This window comes from Vicugna pacos, chromosome 2, assembly GCF_048564905.1.
Source record: "Vicugna pacos chromosome 2, VicPac4, whole genome shotgun sequence".
Taxonomy (NCBI): domain Eukaryota; kingdom Metazoa; phylum Chordata; class Mammalia; order Artiodactyla; family Camelidae; genus Vicugna; species Vicugna pacos.
This window is the reverse complement of record NC_132988.1, coordinates 97,914,708-97,933,626: the sequence shown is the minus strand read 5'-3', so window position 1 is coordinate 97,933,626 and position 18,919 is coordinate 97,914,708. Positions and strand designations below refer to the sequence as shown.

General features: G+C 32.8%; 1 long non-coding RNA gene across 2 annotated transcripts in view; it reads left to right on the top strand.

The window, feature by feature from the left end:
• LOC140687741 (uncharacterized) overlaps positions 1-18,919 on the top strand; it is a 44,320-nt gene that overhangs the window by 5,942 nt on the left and 19,459 nt on the right. For both annotated transcript variants that reach the window (XR_012062260.1, XR_012062259.1), the window contains exons 2-5: positions 7,420-7,572; positions 13,081-13,182; positions 13,294-13,457; positions 15,338-15,437. This is a non-coding gene — a long non-coding RNA (uncharacterized lncRNA). The remainder of the gene's footprint in view (positions 1-7,419; positions 7,573-13,080; positions 13,183-13,293; positions 13,458-15,337; positions 15,438-18,919) is intronic.

The window sequence follows — 18,919 nt, the reverse complement described above, 5'->3', positions numbered from 1 at the left end:
GATCCCTCCTACACTGCTGGTGGAAATGCAGTTTGGTACAGCCACTGTGGAAAACAGCATGGAGATTCCTCAAAAGACTAGGAATAGATTTAATCTTATGACCCAGGAATCCCGCTCCTGGGCTTATATCCAGAAGGAACCCTACTTCAGAAAGACACCTGCACCCCAATGTTCATAGCAGCACTATTTACAATAGCCAAAACATGGAAACAGCCTTAATATCCATCAACAGGTGACTGGATAAAGAAGATGTGATATAATTATACAATGGAATTCTATTCAGCCATAAAAACCGACAACATAATGCCATTTGCAGCAACATGGATGCTCCTGGAGAATGTCATTCTAAGTGAAGTAAGCCAGAAAGAGAAAGAAAAATACCATATGAGATTTGCTCATATGTGGAATCTAAAAAAAACAAAAAACAAAAACCATAAATACAAAACAGAAACAGACTTATAGACATAGAATACAAACTTGTGTTTGCCAAGGGGGTGGGGGTGGGAAGGGATAAACTGTGAGTTCAAAATTTGTAGATATTGACAGGCATATGTATAATAGGTAAACAAGATTATACTGTATAGCACAGGGAAGTATATACAAGATCTTGTGGTGGCTCACAGCAAAAAAAAATGTGACAATGAATATATGTATGTTCATATATAACTGAAAACTTGTGCTCTATAGTGGAATTTGACACACCATTGTAAAATGACTATAACTCAATAAAAAATGTTTAAAAAATGCTTTATGTAAGGAAAAAACTGAGGCTTTGTTAAATAAAAATTATACATTCTGATAAAGTGATGGATCAATTAATTCCTAAACAGTCAATTATCTTTTTTGCAAGGGGAGAGACTAACTTTCAGATAGGTATACCCATAGCAAAGTTATCAGTAACTTCTCCTAGACCTCTGTCTTGATGACTGCAAGGCATCTTAGAATCAACCTATCAAAATCCATTGTCTGTTTATACAAGCTTTTTCTTTAATGTTCCCTGTCGGAGGTAATATCATCATAATCCTTCAAGTTGCTCAAACCAAAAAATGTTTTTATGATTGACCAGTGTAGTTTTTCTATGTAGATTTATTTTACTTTAAAAGTTATTCCCCATATGTCTATCAATGAAAATTCTGCATATGTAGTGCAATTCGAAGGATGAAGTGATCAAAATGTTTTGTTGATTGACAACATAAGTGGTCCTTTCTGATTATACTTAAAGATAGCATTCCTTGTCAGCTGTATGTGACTAGTAGATTCAAAACTGTCCACAAAAATTCATAAAGTTTCTTAGGTATTTTCTAGGGAATTTCACCAGATAATAATAGAGTTGATGGTATCATACTACTTTATTCCCTATTAAAGAATTTTATCCAGTAAATCTACTTGCATTCAACCTATTTTATGAGTAGGTTGAATTTCTTTATCTTCAGAGAAATTAGTCCATACAAAAATAGACATTAACATCAGTTAATATGTTACCGTAAACAGTTTTGCATATGTATATTTTATTTCTTTCAATAAGATTAAAATGTAAGGTATTTCATTGTTCCCACTACATCTCTCATATAGGTCACAGGCCCAGATTTAGATTCAGTGCTTTGAAAGTTAAAAAATATTAGGAATATTGAATGCCTATTATGTGTTAGACTGACATATTTCATGTCATTTAAATTTCTTAACAACTCTAGAAAGTAAAAGTTCCTTTTTTGTATACATAAGGTAATTTATTTAGTGGAATTAGGCTAAAACTTGAAATAGACTTTAAATTTAAAGTTTGTTTCCATTTTATAAAATACTTAAGGAAAATAAAACATTACTTTTTATGCCATTTTAATGATAGTAAAAATATAACACCAAAACTTTAATCCAAGAGATAAGAATTTGTAATGCATGTAAAGAATATAGGTTAGATGACAGCAACTTTGGCAAATGTTGATTTCTGAAAATGGTAATTCAGTGTTTTATATAAAACCATGCTAGAAATTACAGCAGTCAGTATCCTAGGTGATGAATTTCTATGAATTTAATTAAACAGTATTACAAATTAATTATGAATACAGTTAAGCAGTATCATAGAGTTGTTGCCATTTTGATGTAGTAGAATTTGGTAAGTTTGATTTAATGAGAGATGCACTTTAAGGAAATGAACACTAAGATTTTATTATTGGATCTAACTGGCTACCTTAATGCCATGACTAAAATTTTAGGAAGACAGATAGTTCATAAGTTGTATCAGTAATGTTTTGTGAGTTTGTTTTACAGACAAATTAAATAAATAATAAAGATCAGAGAAGAGTTGGGAGTACAGAAGAGAACTTAAGTACTTTGTCTTAAGTAGTGCTGGCATTTATATTTATTCTTTCATTTGATATAAAAAAATCTTGATATTTATAAACATAAAATATAAGGAATATACAAATCATAAACTACATTGGATTTTACTTTTCTGTGGGTCTTTCCATCTTCCTTCTCTAAATAAAACAAGGATCCTTGTAGGTATCCCTACAGCATTTGCAAGAGGAGGCCATTCTTTTTTCCACACCTCCTATATCTCTAGTACATGTAGACGGATAGGAAGCTTCTTGGTTCCCTACTGCCCTTTCTGTTAAATGTCTCCTTTCCCTATTTTTTCCCCCTCAAATCTCCAGCATTTTTGAAGTGTGTGTAGTCAAGATTTCATATACTTCTACCTTCCCCTTAATGTCATCTAAGAATCTTCCAATTGTGTTCCGTCACTCTGATAATTTAAAAACTTGGGTCACTGTCTTCTCTACTTTTCCTCTTATCGTTCTTGTCAAATTCAAAATACAGTATATGATTACTCCAACACTAATCTCACATTCTTGACCATGCCACTTTTGAGGATAATTTCTTCCTCTCCAATCCATTCACTTATGCACAGAGTTATAGCCTATATTCTGTCATCACAATACATGTTCTACCTCCCAGTTTATATGTAATGCTTCCCTTTTCTGATCTTGACCTCCAGTAAATCCAGCTCATCTAATATCATACTCTACTGCACTCATTAACACAGTATATTTCTCTTTTTATTTTGGTCTTTAGTTTCTTTCAGCAGTATTTTTTTAGCTTTCAGTATATGACTCTTTCACATATTTTATCAGGTTTATCTCTTAAGTGTTTAATAATTCTATACTATGCTAATTGGTATGTTTTGTTACTTTCTATTTCCATTTGTTTGCGGTTAGTATATAGAAATGAAATTGATTTTGTTCTTGATATTGCATTCTACTATTGTTAACTCAAATTTTAGTTCTATTAGCTTTTTTGCAGATTTTATCAAATTTTCTATGTAGACAGCCATGTTATCTTCAAATAAAGACATATGTACTTTTGAATTTTTTAAAACTTTGATTTTATTGCCTTATTTCACAGATAAAGCATTGGATGTTGAATAGAAGTAGGGAGAATGGACAAATTTATTGCTAATCTAAGGGGTTAAACATTCTTTCAAAATATAACTAGTCACAAAATAAAATTTAATTTAGCAAAATTGCTAGTTCTCTGAGAGTTTTTTTTTATATCAGGGGTGGATGTTTGATTTCATCAAATGCTTTTTCTCTGTCAGCTGGGACTTCATACATCTTTTTCTGTTTAGTTTGTCAATATAATAAATTATACTGTTATATCCAAATGTTAAAACAGCCTGGAAAGTATGTGGCTACTGTTTCTTCAAGTAACATTTCTTTCTCCACCTTTCTCTTATCATTTGGGGACCCTAATTAGGTTAGACTGCTTAAAGTTGTCCCAGAGTTCACTCCATGTTTTTGTTTTTAACAGTTTTCTTTTCTCTCTGATTTTGGTTTGAAAAGTTTCTACTGTTACATCTTCAGTTTCTGCCATGTCTTATCTGCTATTAATCCTATCTAGTGAGTGTTTTTATTCTCTGTTTCTCTTTCTCTAATTTTATACATTGTGGTTTTTATCTTTAGAAGATTAATTCACATTTTTCTTTTGCTCTTACATATTACAACTTATTTTTTTAAATATATGAAATACAGTCTTGTGTGTTTTTTTTGTTTGTTTGTTTTTATATTCATGGATGCTAATTATAACATCTATGTCAGTTCTAAGTTAATTTTGATTAACTTATCTTTCCATTATAGGTCCTATTTTTTGGCTTCTTTGCATGCTTGGTAATTTGTAATTGGATATCAGACTTTTTTGAACTTTATTTTAGAATACTGAATTACTTGGAAATAATTTAAACCTTTAAAGTCTTCATTTTAAGATTTGTTATATAGGACCAAAGAGGTTTTCAGTCTAGTCTTACCCCACTACTGATGTAAGGCCTTCATTAGTATTCTACCCACTACCTCATGAATCATGAGGTTTTCCAGTCCAGCTCTTGGGAGAAGACACAATTTTCACTTTTGTGTTCACTGAGGCAGTGTGACCTCTATTCCTTTTGATGCTTTTTCCCTCTGTCTTGGGTAGTTCCTTCACATGTATTTATTGGTCATTATTCACCTGAATACTTGAGAGAGACTTACTAAAAATCTTCAGTTTACTCTTTGTGCAGCTGTTTTCTCTTCAGTATTTCTTTTTTTCTTTGGTTTTTGATTTTTGTTTTTTTTTTTTGGTAAACTAGTTTTCTCAGACTCTTGTGTTCATATCCTCAAATTACAGAGTTCTCTGAGCTCCACCAGAATTTCTCCTTCTGGAGCCATGACCTAGAATGGTTTTTAAATATATGCTTGAAAGGAATGCTAGGGAAAGTAAGGTACAAAAGTGATGGCTTGATCATTTTCTTCTGTATTATCTTGTTTTCTTTTTTATTTTTGTGACTCTATTATATACAAGGGCTTAATTTCCAGAATATATAAACAGCTCATACAACTTAATAAGAAAAACAAACAAACAACCCAGTCAAAAAATGGGCAGAAGACCTAAACAAGCAGTTCTCCAATGAAGACATACAAATGGCCAATAGGCAAATGAAAAAATGCTCAGTATCGCTAATTATCAGAGAAATGCAAATCAAAACTACATTAAGGTTTTACTTCACATCAGTCAGAATGGCCATCATTCAAAAGTCCATGAACAATAACTGCTGGAGAGGGTGTGGAGAAAAGGGATCCCTCCTACACTGTTGGTGGGAATGTAGTTTGGTGCAGCCATTGTGGAAAACAGTATGGAGATTCCTCAAAAAACTAAAAATAGACTTACTATGTGATCCAGCAATCCCACTCCTGAGCATATATCCTGAGGGAAAATTTTAATTTAAAAAAATACATGTACCATAATGTTCATAGCAGCATTGTTTATAATAGCCAAGACATGGAACAAGTTAAATGTCTATTCTTAGATGGCTGGATAAAGAAACTGATATATTTATATGAAGGAATACTATTCAGCCATAAAAAATAATGAAATAGTGCCATTTGCAGCAACATGGATGGACCTGGGGATTGCCATTCTAAGTCACATAAGCCAGAGAGAGGAAGAAAAATGCCATGTAATATCACTCATATGTGGAATCTAAAAAAAAAAAAAAGGACAGGTGAACTTATTTACAAAATGGAAATAGACTCACTGGCATAGAAAACAATCTTATGGTTACCAGTGGAGAAAGAGGGTCGAAAGGGATAGATTGGGAGTTTCAGATTTGCAGATTCTAACTATATAAAGTAGATAAACAACAGGGTTATATTGTGTAGCACAGGGAACTATATTCAATGTCTTGTGGTAACCTATACTGAAAAAGAATATGAAAAATTGTATGTGTATGTATATGTATGACAATTATTACGCCAGAATTTTACACACTGTAACTGACTATACTTCAATTAAAAAAAGAAAGTGATGGCTTCATTTGAAAAGATTTTTACATGTCCTAGCTAATAAAACACTAAATATGTTACATATATGAATGAAGGAGCAGATTTTAAAAGGTTAAGTAAATTTAATGAAGAAAAGAAAAACACATAGTGCACATTATGGCAATAGAAAAATAGAGTACTAAGGAAACACATGCCGAATGAATTTAATCAGGAGAACCCACTTTAAAAAACAAAGCAATAAACAACCAAGCAAAAAGATCACTTGAAAATACATTAGACACTTTCTTCCAAAATTGATACATGTTAGTGTTTGTACTAATATGACATGTCTATGAGGTTTTTAATGTTCATTGTTTGTTTTTCTCCTAAAATATGATTCCTATTGTGGAAATTAATATTAATCTAAATTTTCTTCTTCCCCTATGTCAGTGAATGAAGAAGAATAACAACTGTCATACAATCATCAAAAAATATTCTGTAATGAAATAGGAATAAATGATAGATATGGTCTATCTCCAGTAGGACTTTGTTGGTAATTCATTTTCCACAAGCCTCCAGGTGCTACTGCTCCTTTTAATAGACTCTCTACTGCCTTCTCTGTAGTGTGTTTTGAACTAACACACTGACACAGAGGAATAATGCTAAGGGGGGAAATAGGACAACTCAGGCCTTAGTGAATGATTCAAAGAATGATTGAAACATTTTTCTTTCTAGGATAGAAATGAGTTTTGTTTTTCAGTTCCACATTTTTATTATCATAAATAAGGCTTGTGTTTTCTGTGAAAGAATTTGTCTTATTCTTAAAAATACTCATTGAAAGTATATAGGAAAGCAGAGGAGCTATAGTAATCGTATTGGAAAAAAATACAATGAAAATGACATATGTTCCTTTAGTAGATATCTGATCCCTGAGAGTATCATTCATACCATCCTGCAGAAAACCCACCATCCTCATAAATCTTTCCTGTATAAGGGACTGTTCAGCTTCTTTTACTATATATAACAGAGTTGTTAAATTGCTTCTCATTACTTCTTAGTCCTTAGAGATGATAAGTATGTGGAGTTAATGGTTTTATACATATGCTTTATTGTTTTCTAAGTCAGGTCAAAATAATGTTTGCTTCTACTCTTTGGTTCAATGCCCCTGCTTTTCAAAAAAAAAAAATTTCTTTGTCCTTCTCTTGGGTTTCATGCTGTCCTCACGTCAAATATTGGCATTTGGCTCTTTATAATCTCATATACTGAATGACTGACAAATACTTTATAATATCAGGAAATATTAAGGTTTATAAGCCAGTTTTGGGTTGGGAAAAATTACAATGTGATGTGGCAAAAGGGAAATAAATAAATATAGAAAAGAGAAAACCTGGCAGGATTGTATGATAGAATTTGATGTGGGGACAGTGAGGATGGAACACAGTGATATTAGGGGGAAAAAGGAGACAAAAAATAAAATAATGAAACTTTTCAAGGAGGGGGCAGGGCCAGGAGGAATAAGGCATTTGAAATATAATTTGAGTTTTGAGGTGAATTGGAAATTTAAAAATTTTCCAAGTAAGTAGTGTAAGTAGATGAAAAGTTTGAGATACTGAGAAATTATTTTCCCTTTCAGAAGAAGGATTCAAACTCCACTCTGGTTAATTTGAGGGAATAAACAATGGCAAGAAGCAAACAATGGCAAGAAAATAGTCATCAGTTTTCCAGGGAGAGTTGAATGTGTCAAGTTCAAGAATTTTCAGAGAACTTTTCTGTCAAGCAATAAAATGTGAGTTTTTAAAGTCAAGTAGGCAAGAATAACTGAATACTTCCTTTTTTATTCATTTGTTTATTCACTTAATGAACAAGTACTGTTTATTAGACACTGCACAAAGTGTGATGACAGAATGATAGAAAGATAAATACAATCCCTGGACAGTTGAGTGATGATGGTATATCAGATCCTAGAGGAAGCAATGTTGGTGATGAAAAGAGGAATGAATGTGGATACATACTGAAAATTGAGTAGATATGCTCTCCTGATGAATTTGGATTCATGATGTAAATGAATAGGATCATGGATGACACCAAGAATTTTTACTACACAGCAAGATATAGTTGTCTTCAGCTGAAGTCAATAATTTAGTTTCTGGCATGTTAAGATATATTTAGATGTATGTCAATATATATCCAATACATGTTCAATATATCCAAGATATATTAAGTTATATTTGAGATATTTTATAGAATATGTTGAGTAGGCAGCGGGGCCTAAAAGATTAGATTCAGGAAGAGCTAATTAGTCTGGAGAGAGAAAATTGCAAATCTTTGACATGTAGAGAGAGTATTTAAATCTATGGGAATAGATCAGATCAGCAAGAGAGAGAAAATTTAGAGAAGAGATACAAGGACTAATTCCTATGGCATTCTAAACTAAGAAGTTGAGGAGAAGAGATACAGATAAAGTAGATGGAGGAGGAGAAACTAGAGTGACAGAAGGGAGTAAGATAACAAGAGTATGTTGCTTTGGAAGCCTAGTGAAGGAAGTTTATAAAGCAAGAGGGAGTGATTAATTGGCAGTGTCAAATGCTGATGAGTTAAATGAGATAAAGACTAAAAAGTAATATTAAAAGGATACATGTTAAGGGATAGAGAACAGTGCAATAATGGTGACATAAACATACTGAATATCCCAATCTTAACAGACTGTTGGCCTTGGGGTACCAAGGGAGTGAGATGAAGGAAGTGATTAGGAAGTAGGATAGATGACCCCGACATTTAAGATGGCTACAGTGGTGTGTTATTCAAGTTATAGTTTGATTGTAGTAACAGATTGTTTAATTTTCAGGCATTTTTATGGTTGTAAAACCATTAGTACTTTAAAATCAGACTTAAATGGGGAGTTTGTATGACCAAAATAAGCAAATTGTACAAATCTGGGTTTTTTTTCCCCTGTCTCCCAAAGCAGGTTTACCAACATATCATGAATATTTGCACATAATTATTATTGCAGTGTCTGTGATATAATTATTAGAATGAGTGCTAGAGTAAGCTGAGAGCTAAGCTAATAAGAGGAAATGAGCTCAAATCATTGAGAATCCAATGTAATGAAAGTACCATCAGTATATTTTTCTTCATATGTATGTCAAAATAATAAAAAGTCAAGACAGCACTGGAGAGAGTAGCCATGAAGTGGAAACTAAAAACAAGTAGAAATGATGGGGTATGAATATTCAGTTGTCAGATAATAGCATTGAGGAATAGTGTGTAAATATACCTGTGTGATATTTGATACAAAGTTGTGGGTGTTTAGAATAAGAGAAGGAGAATGGTCTAAAAGTGGCAATGGGGAAAGGCATCCAGGTGTTCCCTGTCCAGGCTCTGTAGTAAGAGAACTGTGTGAGGAAAAATAACCATCACTATGTGGGAAGCAGAGTGTGTGGTGGGAAGCTAGATTTTTATTAGAGCATGAATATGAAGGGAAAATTCAGAGGAAAAGATCAGGATATAGGAGACTATTTTGATAAAGTGTATTTCAAGAGTGTCATGAAAGATTTTGACAAATTAGAAAATTATGCATGTCTAGTGCTCATTATAATAATTATACCATAGGCATTACAGTGATAATTACATACAGATATTGAGGGGATCACAGAGACATGCATGTAAGATTGAGAGACATGGTGGTTAATCTGGGAGACTGAGACCAATATAAAGAGAAATACAGGACACAGTAAGATTAGTTGTAGTGAGTTCAAGACAGGTAGGATGGTGAAGTTGTGTAGAGTGGCAGCAGTGGCAGGCTTCCTCTTCATCTTTGATGGTGAAATTACAAGATTTGGAAGGCATAATCTTAGGCCAGTGTACAGGTCCACTCTGACTTTTTGGAGAATTGAGACTTCTGGGAACCAGTGTGTTATACTGTAAGCTCCTCTCTGACTTTTTGGAGAATTGAGACTTCTGGGAACCAGTGTGTTATACTGTAAGCTCCTCCACCTATTTTCATTGGTGATGTGGGAAGAAGGCCTAAAGGAAGTATGACCTTTAGTCCCAGAGCCCAAGCCCACATTTGACCTCTGAGACTGAGGCTCTTTCAAACTAACTATTTTCTAAATATGGAAATGGGAATTGGTTTTTAAACTTGTGAAGATTTTATTTTATTCTTCATAAGTATAATAATGTAGCTGTCCAGGTATAGATCAAAGATAGTCATTGATGTGCAGGTGGCAATGGTTCAGAATTTAAACTGCCCACTTATCCTCTTGTGGATGAAATGCATGTATTCAGGGTCCATTCAATACCTTCTTTTGTTTGGTTGGTTTTTTGCTGTGCAGAGGTGAAGGAAGGAAGCATATTTTGACCTGGGATTAGGATTTCATTACTTGCCAGTCAAATCTGCAATACCATGAGGATACAGTGCAAGTAAGCAGTAAGAACTTGGCATAAGGAGCCTAAGATTCTTCTAGGAAGAGAGGAACCTGATACCCTAGGTACTTTCTGAGTCTCAAGTCAAGGAGGCAGGGTGGCATGAGATTGCCCTATCCTGTATCTCATGGTAGAGAAGAAAAGATAAAATAACTTGAAGGGAAGTGAAATCTGGGTTGATGTCACGGTTTCAGGTAAATAAGGCATGAAGCTTCTTGGTAAGTCCTGAAACCATTAGTTTACTATGTATAGGTGGAAGGTTCTTGGGACCCAGATTTCATTTTACAGTGTGATGTGCTGTGCTCTAACGGAACTGTAACTTAAGGACCTGAGTGTGTCACACCACACAGAACTGGGCTTGGGATGGTTGCTGAGTGGATAGACACCCCTAGAATTGTACGAGCCCATGACAGACGCAGAGTCCACAGAAGAGGGCTTGTATCCCTCTTGCTGGGTAACATTTCTCCTCCAGATGACAGACAGACCTTCCTTGCTCCCAGATACTTTGGTGTAAATGAGTCTGGATTTCCTGGATAATTCAAGAATATTTTTTTAGAAGAGAATTTTAATAACATTTTTTGGACTCCTGTGACTAAAAACATGATTGAAAGAGAGGTTACTATGTTCTATTATGATTTCATAGGGCAGTTCATACTAGAGTTACATTCTTAAAAGTTCGTCAGTTTATTATTTTAAAATGTATGCTTAATTACTTGTATATTTTATTTTTCTACTTGCAAAATGTCCATTGGTTATTCAACTTTGGGTCTTTACTACCTAACACAGTGGCAAATACCTACAAGGCCATTAATTAAAATTTGTTGAATGGGTTCAAAGGTTATAGCTATCTTGATTCTCACTTACATTCAGCCGCTGGTGTCCAGATATAGCACTATTACAGAGAACCAGCTCTAAGGTATTTAAAGAAGAAACCACATGCTGAGTTAGAATTAGCCTTTTCAAGCCATTAATTCATAATTGAATTCATAAATTAATAAGTACATGGATTTTTAAGTTTATAGAAACATAAACAAACATTTTAATTCTGTTATAACCTATAACTTGGTGCTCTAACTTGAAAACAATTAATAGATTTATGCCCAGCAGGTAGGCAATATATATTATTAGAAATTTCATGAATATATGCTTCTGAATTCTTCAAGTATTATATTAATAGTTAAATGGATTATTTAAGCTTCTGATAAAATAATGAGATTTATGACTGTTCAAAGTGAATGAAGGAACTCATAAAGCTCAACAATAAGAAAACAAACAACCTAATTAACTAATGAGCAAGAGACATGAACAGACACCTCATCAAAGAAGATATTACAGATGGCAAATAAGAATATGAAAAGATGCTTGCCATCATATGTCATCAGAGAATTGCAGATTAAAACAGTGAGATACCATTACACACCCATTAAAGTAGCTGAAATCCAAAACACTAGCAACACTAAATGCAGGCAAGGATGTAGAGCAACAGGAACTCTCTACAAAACCTTCACATAAATGTTTATTGCAGCTTTATTCATGATTGCCAAAAGTTAAAAGCAAAAGATGTCCTTCAGTAGGTGAATGCTCAAATAAACTGTGATACGTACATACAAGAGACTATTATTCAGCGAAAAAAAAAAAAGAAAAGAAAAAAAACTATCAAATGGCAAAAAAGAACTCTAAATTCATAATGCTAATTAAAAGAGGCCAGTCTGAGAGGACTATGTACTATATGATTGCAATTATGTAATATTTTGGAAAATGGAAAACTGTGGAGACAGTAAAAAGATCAGTGGTTCCCAGGGGCTCAGAAATGGGGAAAGGTGAGAGGAAAGGATAGGTGGATCACTGGGGATTTTTAGTTCAGTGAAACTGTTCTGTATTATACTATAATGGTAGATAAATTTCATTAAAAATTGGTAAAAACCCACTGAATGAACATCACAAAAAGTGAACTCTAATGTAAAATATGGACTTTAGTTAATAATATATCATTGATTGTTGCAAATGTGCCACATTAATGTAAGATGATAACAGTAGGATAAACTGTGTATATGAGAACTCTCATACAAATTAAAAAATGAAGTCACTTTCTGTTCTCCAGAAATCTGTTAGTTACAGTAAGTTGAGAATTACCATTCTTATTACAACATACACACACATGCACGCACACACACAAGTATCAGAGGACCGTGTTGGTTTCATTGAGCTCCTGTACAAGCTCTGAAACTGATGAGTTGAAAAAAAAATGGTGGAGAATGAATATGATCTGGTTAATAGTATTCCACTGGCTTAGAAGCAGTTTGGAAAGCATATTTCTCTGTCCAGTGGTTTGCTGTACCCCATGGAGCCCAAAAATGATTCTCTCTCCTAGTTTCATTAAAATGTTTTACTAGGGAGCTGTCTCTTGAGTGTCCGTTTTTGAAAGTAAAATGTAATGTTGAACTAGTTACTTCTTTACCAAAAGGAGAAGCCATATTTACCTGAATAATATTGTAATTGTGAAACACAAAATGACTCTATTGCTCAGATTACCCAGGTGATACTAGTTCTTAGTTCAGGCTACTTTTCGCACATTTAGTATTGTGTGTGTGGGTGCATGTGTTGTATGTGCTGGAGACCAAGGAATTATGCCCAAATCCAAGAGACCTTCCATGAATAATTTTGATAATGGAACTGAACAGAATTTTAGAAATACTGTCTTACAAGTAGAGGTAATTGAGGAAAGAGGGAAGAAGACCCAGAGATAATCTGTAATATATGTAATATATAAATAATATGTAACATAATATATTATATGCAATATAGAAATCTGTATATATAATATGGCATATATTATATGCTTTGTATCCATGGTCTCTTTATATTACTGCAGGCATATTTACTAGGAGAAAATCTAGATTTGGAATAGTTGCTATTGGTCTTGACCATCCTCCAGTCGAAGCTACAAACAGTTGATGTGCAAGTATCATACACAGTATGTAATTAATAGACTTTTTTATTTCGACATTCTACAATTTACTTTATTGAGGGATTCTGTCTTCAAGTCTTAATAGTTACAAATTTTACTGTTCATTTGGTTTTGTAGACTCCATTCCCTGTGACCATAAAAGGACATCTTATAGAGATCCCAGCAATTCTGATTCATTGATTTGAATATCGTTAAATTTCCTAGACTTTTTTTGCATGAGCTGTAAACAAGCTTTCTCCATATTTCACTTTGGGAATTAGGTACCTCAGATGCTCTTTGAGGTAGGTGAGGTCTGTATTATAAATTCATGAAGCCATAAGTAAATCTTAATGCAACATTTTATTGATCTTAATGGCCAGAATATAAAAATTTCTAATCATTATTTTTTAAGTTACAGAAATTCCTCTCAACATCTACTCTTATAGTGAACTTTTAATAGACTAAACTATAAATGCTTTGACTATGATGATCACACATTCTTAGCTTTATATACTGTTCTCTCTGGGTCTCATGCTCTTTTAAACATTGTAGAGTTCTAGGATAATTTTGTTAAATTGTTAAAATTTAGTAAAATTAAAATGTATTTATTTTTCTTTAAAACACGGTTTAAAATTCAAATTTGAATTCTGCAGTGAAGGAAAGTGTATATTATTATATATGTAATTATATATGCAAAGAGAGCAATCTGTTTACCTAGTCAGAATCCTACTGTGAAAAACCATTAACGTTTAACAAATATTTTTACTGTCTGAAGCCTAACTACTAGAGAAATGCTATTAATCATATTAATACTTTTCATGGTAGACCATTACTCATCTTGTTTGATGAAAGTGTAGAGTTTTTGACAATCTCCAGAGTGTCATCTGATTAGGATCATCATCACTCAAATCCAACAGATATTGACATCTATGTTTCGAGAACATACAGCTCCTACTTACTGACATATTATTTGTAACTTTAACAGAAATTCAAGAGGAGGCAGTATCTTAGATGTCTATGAGGGAAAAAAAAAGCAGTCAGTTTTTGAGATAGATCAGCAACATTTTCTGTAAAACAGTGCATTCTTGTCTAAGTTAAGAAAAAAGTTATTTAGGCTTCTCCTACTTTATAAATTGTTCCCTTGTGGAAAAACAAAAGCAAAAATGTTCCCCAAATTCATTAGAGCAAAAATCATGGAGAAATTCAAAGAAGCACATGAATTCTTGCCTAAATGTTATCTAGAGAAATAATAATGTTAATTTAAGGGAAACATTAGAGATTTTAGCTATTAGTTTACATTCAATACAACCTATAAATTTGCTTTTGTTGACAAGCCAGAATAAAAAGTTTATTTTTTTCTAAAATACTCCAATATGCAGAAATAATTTTTCCAGCTTATTGAGGTATAATTGACAAATAAAATTACAAGACATTTAAAGTATACATTGTGATGATTTGATATATATTGTATATATTGGAAAGGATTTCTTTCATATAGTTAAGTAGCATATCTGTCACCTCACAGATTTATCTTTTTACTGTTTTTTGTTTGTTTGTTTATTTTGGTGAGAACATTAAAGTTCTATTCTCTTAGCAGTTTTCATTTATGCAATACAGTGTTATCAACTGTACTCACTATGTTATGCATTAGATCCTTAGACCTTATTCATCTTAAAGCAGAAACTTTGTACAAGTCATTTAATGTTCATGCTTTCTCCAGCATTGAAGCAGAGAGTTACTAGGCCTGGTATAATTTCTGTAGGTCACATTTTAAAATTCACCTATTCTAGATTACCCTGATTTGCTTTAATTTGATATATACTTTGTAGTGACCTGTGTATCTTTGACAATGCTTTTTGTACTATGTGTCTGAATATGAAAAAGGAAGACATTAAACCCCACTACTGAATGGAGGCACAAATAATTGATTACTAATGCTGTGAATCAGTAGTTGGCAAACACTTTTTTTAAAAAGTCCAGATGAAAAGTGTTTAGGGTTCTGAGCCATTCTTCTTTTTCACAACTCTCCAACTCCACCATTGTAGTGTGAAAACAATCATAGATGACATGCAAAGAAATATGTGTGGCTGTTTTCCAATAAAAAAATTGTTAACACTGAAATTTGAATTTTATATAATTTTTATGAGTCATAAGTATCAATCTTCTTTTGATTCATTTTCAGCTATTTAAAATGTGGACAACATTCTTAGTTTGTGAGCTATATGTACAAGCGATGGCCTGGATTTGATCCTCAAATTGTAGTTTGCTAACAATATAGACATGTAAGTAATAGAAATATGAAAACAGTTACATAATTTAATATGTACATGAGATTATAATATAAAATGCAGAAATTTTTAACCATTGTTTGAGTTAGTCAGAGATCGATTACTGGAAAAAGTGAGATGATTGGCACTGAAAGTAAGTCTAATTAGTGATAGAGGACAAGGAATTGGAAAACAATAGAGAGAGAAACAAGTTGTTAAGTAAGGGATCCAAAGCAGAAATGAATGAAGTGTGCCTTGGTGATTTGGAACTTAACATTTTATCATTGATTTGGATATTGGTAGTGCTTACCAATGATCTCTTTCATCTGTTATTCTATAAATTTCTATTTTTTAAGCTTATGCTGACTGATAAAGTGCTCATTTTAATGATTTAATATTATATACAGTCTTTCAATATAAATATAGTTAGTAATTTAAAAATATCTAACTTCAATATTCATATTAAATATGGGCATTTCATTTTTTTTATGGAAATCTTTGTAGAAAGTTGTCTTTTTTAACTGTGATTTGATTGCATCTGTCTTTTTTATGGTTTTTAACTCTAAAATCGAAAAAAGAGACTATTTAAATCAAACATGCAAATAAACAGTATGAAAGTAGTACCTCTTCTAAGATAGAATTCTCGGGCCAATGATCTCTTCTTGGTGCTGGCTTCAAAGATACTGAATTTCTATTATAACTTCTAAGATAAGAACATGACAACTTAGCAGACAGAATCCCTCTTTAAGTACCATATCTCCACATTAAAAACTGTGTGTTGAAGCCTCCAAACTAAGTAATTTTATTGAAAGAAAAACACGTAACTTGTGTGGCAAGGATAAAATTAATTAACCAATTAAGAGAAGTCTTTTCAAAAACTGATTACAGTATCATGTGAGCAAATCAAATCATGGATCTCCTCAAGATACCAGCATTTAAATTTGTATATTACAGATAGTCATGATGATAGATTTTTATTTTCAAAGAAGTTAAACTTCTTGGTGCAGGATGCGGAAAATATTTTCTCAGAACCTATTAGCAACACTAACTTCAGTATTATAAAAATGGTTTGGTAGTATCATACTTGAACAGATGTCCCCAGGCCAATATATACTGAAAGCAAAGGAAAGCAAATTATTCATAGTTTGAAAGGTATCAGCTAAAGAGTAATAATGAATCAAATCCCTGCTCTCAAAAAACATTTCATTTACGACAAGGCTGTGCACAGAGTGTTAAATTGTCATGCCAGGTTTCCAGGCCATACAGCCTGATCCAAGAGTCCACACTCTTCACCACTATATAAAATATTCATTACTCCAGAGTGAGTTATACCAAGTTGTTAATTCATTGTAAATTTTTCTAGTGAAATATTCACATAGCAGACATTCTGGCAATTTGCGGCAAACACTACTGAATCTGATTAATTTCTGCTTCATTTGCATTTCAAAATTTATTTACATTGAGGTAGAAATATTTTGAAGTCAAAATAATATGGTAAGAGTGTGAAAGTTGAAGAAATGGTCTTAGCAGAAAGAACAAATAATAATACGTTGAGAAATGAAGAAGGACACAATCTTGTCAGAACATTTTTTAGTCATCCAAGTATTTTACTAGAGGGTGGGAAACACTGAAAATTCCATGATGGCTTAGTTGTCTTAGTATCAGTAAACTCTCTGTAACATGGGGTTCTGAGTCAGAGAATGCTGAAATATCCTCCATTGGTGCCAAAGTGCTTATGAAACTATTACTGCCTGGTGACCAAGCAGGTTTACTGGCTTATAAAAATAAGCCCAGCTTGAGGCAAAGAATTAAAGACACTCTTAGATTTTGCTTCTTCATACTAATGTAGCTATTAATGTACTGGCCTGAATGATTTTTCTTACTTACCTTCTTATACCAATATATTACTTTCTCAAGAAAATTATAAATATCCTAGAAATACTAATTTCATTTTGGTCACAAGCTTCATGTGTAGTAAATATTCACTCATTCAAGCATACTTTGATTCATTCTGTGGTGCTTCAGTGATATCTATGAATGTATCTGACTGATATATCTGAATGAATTTCAGTTATAGAAAAATGACCTCATATAGATACCACCTTCAATTCCAAACCATTCTGGGATTATTTTTCAAGACTTCTAGATTTCTGGGTGGGACTTCAGGGAGATAACGTACATTTTAGATGAGTCCTATATCCCTCTATATTTAATGCTGCATACTCTCCTTTTTTAAAAATTTGTTTTTATTGAGATATAATTGATAAATAACATTATATAAGTTTAAGATATGCAATGTGTTGATTTAATACATTTATATATCACAGTGTGATTAACACCATAGCATTAACCAACACCTCTCTCACATCACATAATTATCATTTCTTTTTTTGTGCTGGTAACAATTAAGATCTAGTCTCTTAGCAACTTTGAAGTTGATAATACAGTATTGTTGACTGTATAATCACTGTGCTTAGTGCATTAGACCTCCAGGGCTTATTTATCTGCAATTTGCACCCTTAAACTATGTCTCCGCAGTTCTCCCACCCTGTAGCCTCTGGTAACCACCATCCCACTCTGTTTTCACGAGTTTGAGTTACTTTAGATTCCACATATAAGGGATGTCAGGCAGTGTTTGTCTTTCTCTTTCTGACTTAAATTACTTCATAATGTCTGTCTTTAGTCTGCTTCTCCCTATATATTATATGTACTATATAAAATGAATATAATTATTTCATTATATATTTTTAAAATTATATGTTTTATAAAAACACATATAATTACGCATACAATATGAAAATTAGTTCATACTGAATTGCTAGATTGTTCATCTACTGGTTCACTTAAGTACATTTTAGAAACTTCTTTAACAGCCTACCCTTTTCTGAAAGCACTCTAAATATGGAATTTTCATTGAGTACTCTGAAGAGATCTCTCTGATGTGCCTAATTGAGTGCCAACTGGGCATGAAGTGGGTCTAATTGTTCTTTATAGCATTTAGTGCATTGTTGATGCTCAAAGCATCTTTAAATGATGACAATAGAAACAGTGTTCCCTGGCCTCTGGATAGAATGTTTCCTCTCTTGCTATTTTCTCTCTGCTGGGTGTATTACAAGACCCAGTCTCACAGTCCAAATTGCTTGGATTGTGATCCTTTGTTTCTATGCTTTGGCATTGTTCTTTCACTGTATTTATTGGTATTTTGGCATTTCTTCCACTCAGGAGATATGGGAATTGGCTTGTCTCTATGTCATCCTTAACCTGTGAAAAATACCTCATAGAAAACCCATAAAGTTCTTAATTTTTATTATTTTGATCAGGGAATTCATAATTTGAAGTAAAAGTATCAATTTTCCTTTTCTCCAAGGAGGAAAAAAGTCACCAAATGAAACCTGGAGATTTTTTTCAACTCCAGTATCTTGAGATGTTATTCAATTTCTATGCCCAGTGTTATAAATCACAAAGACACTTATCTTTGCATTCCAATGGATCAGCAG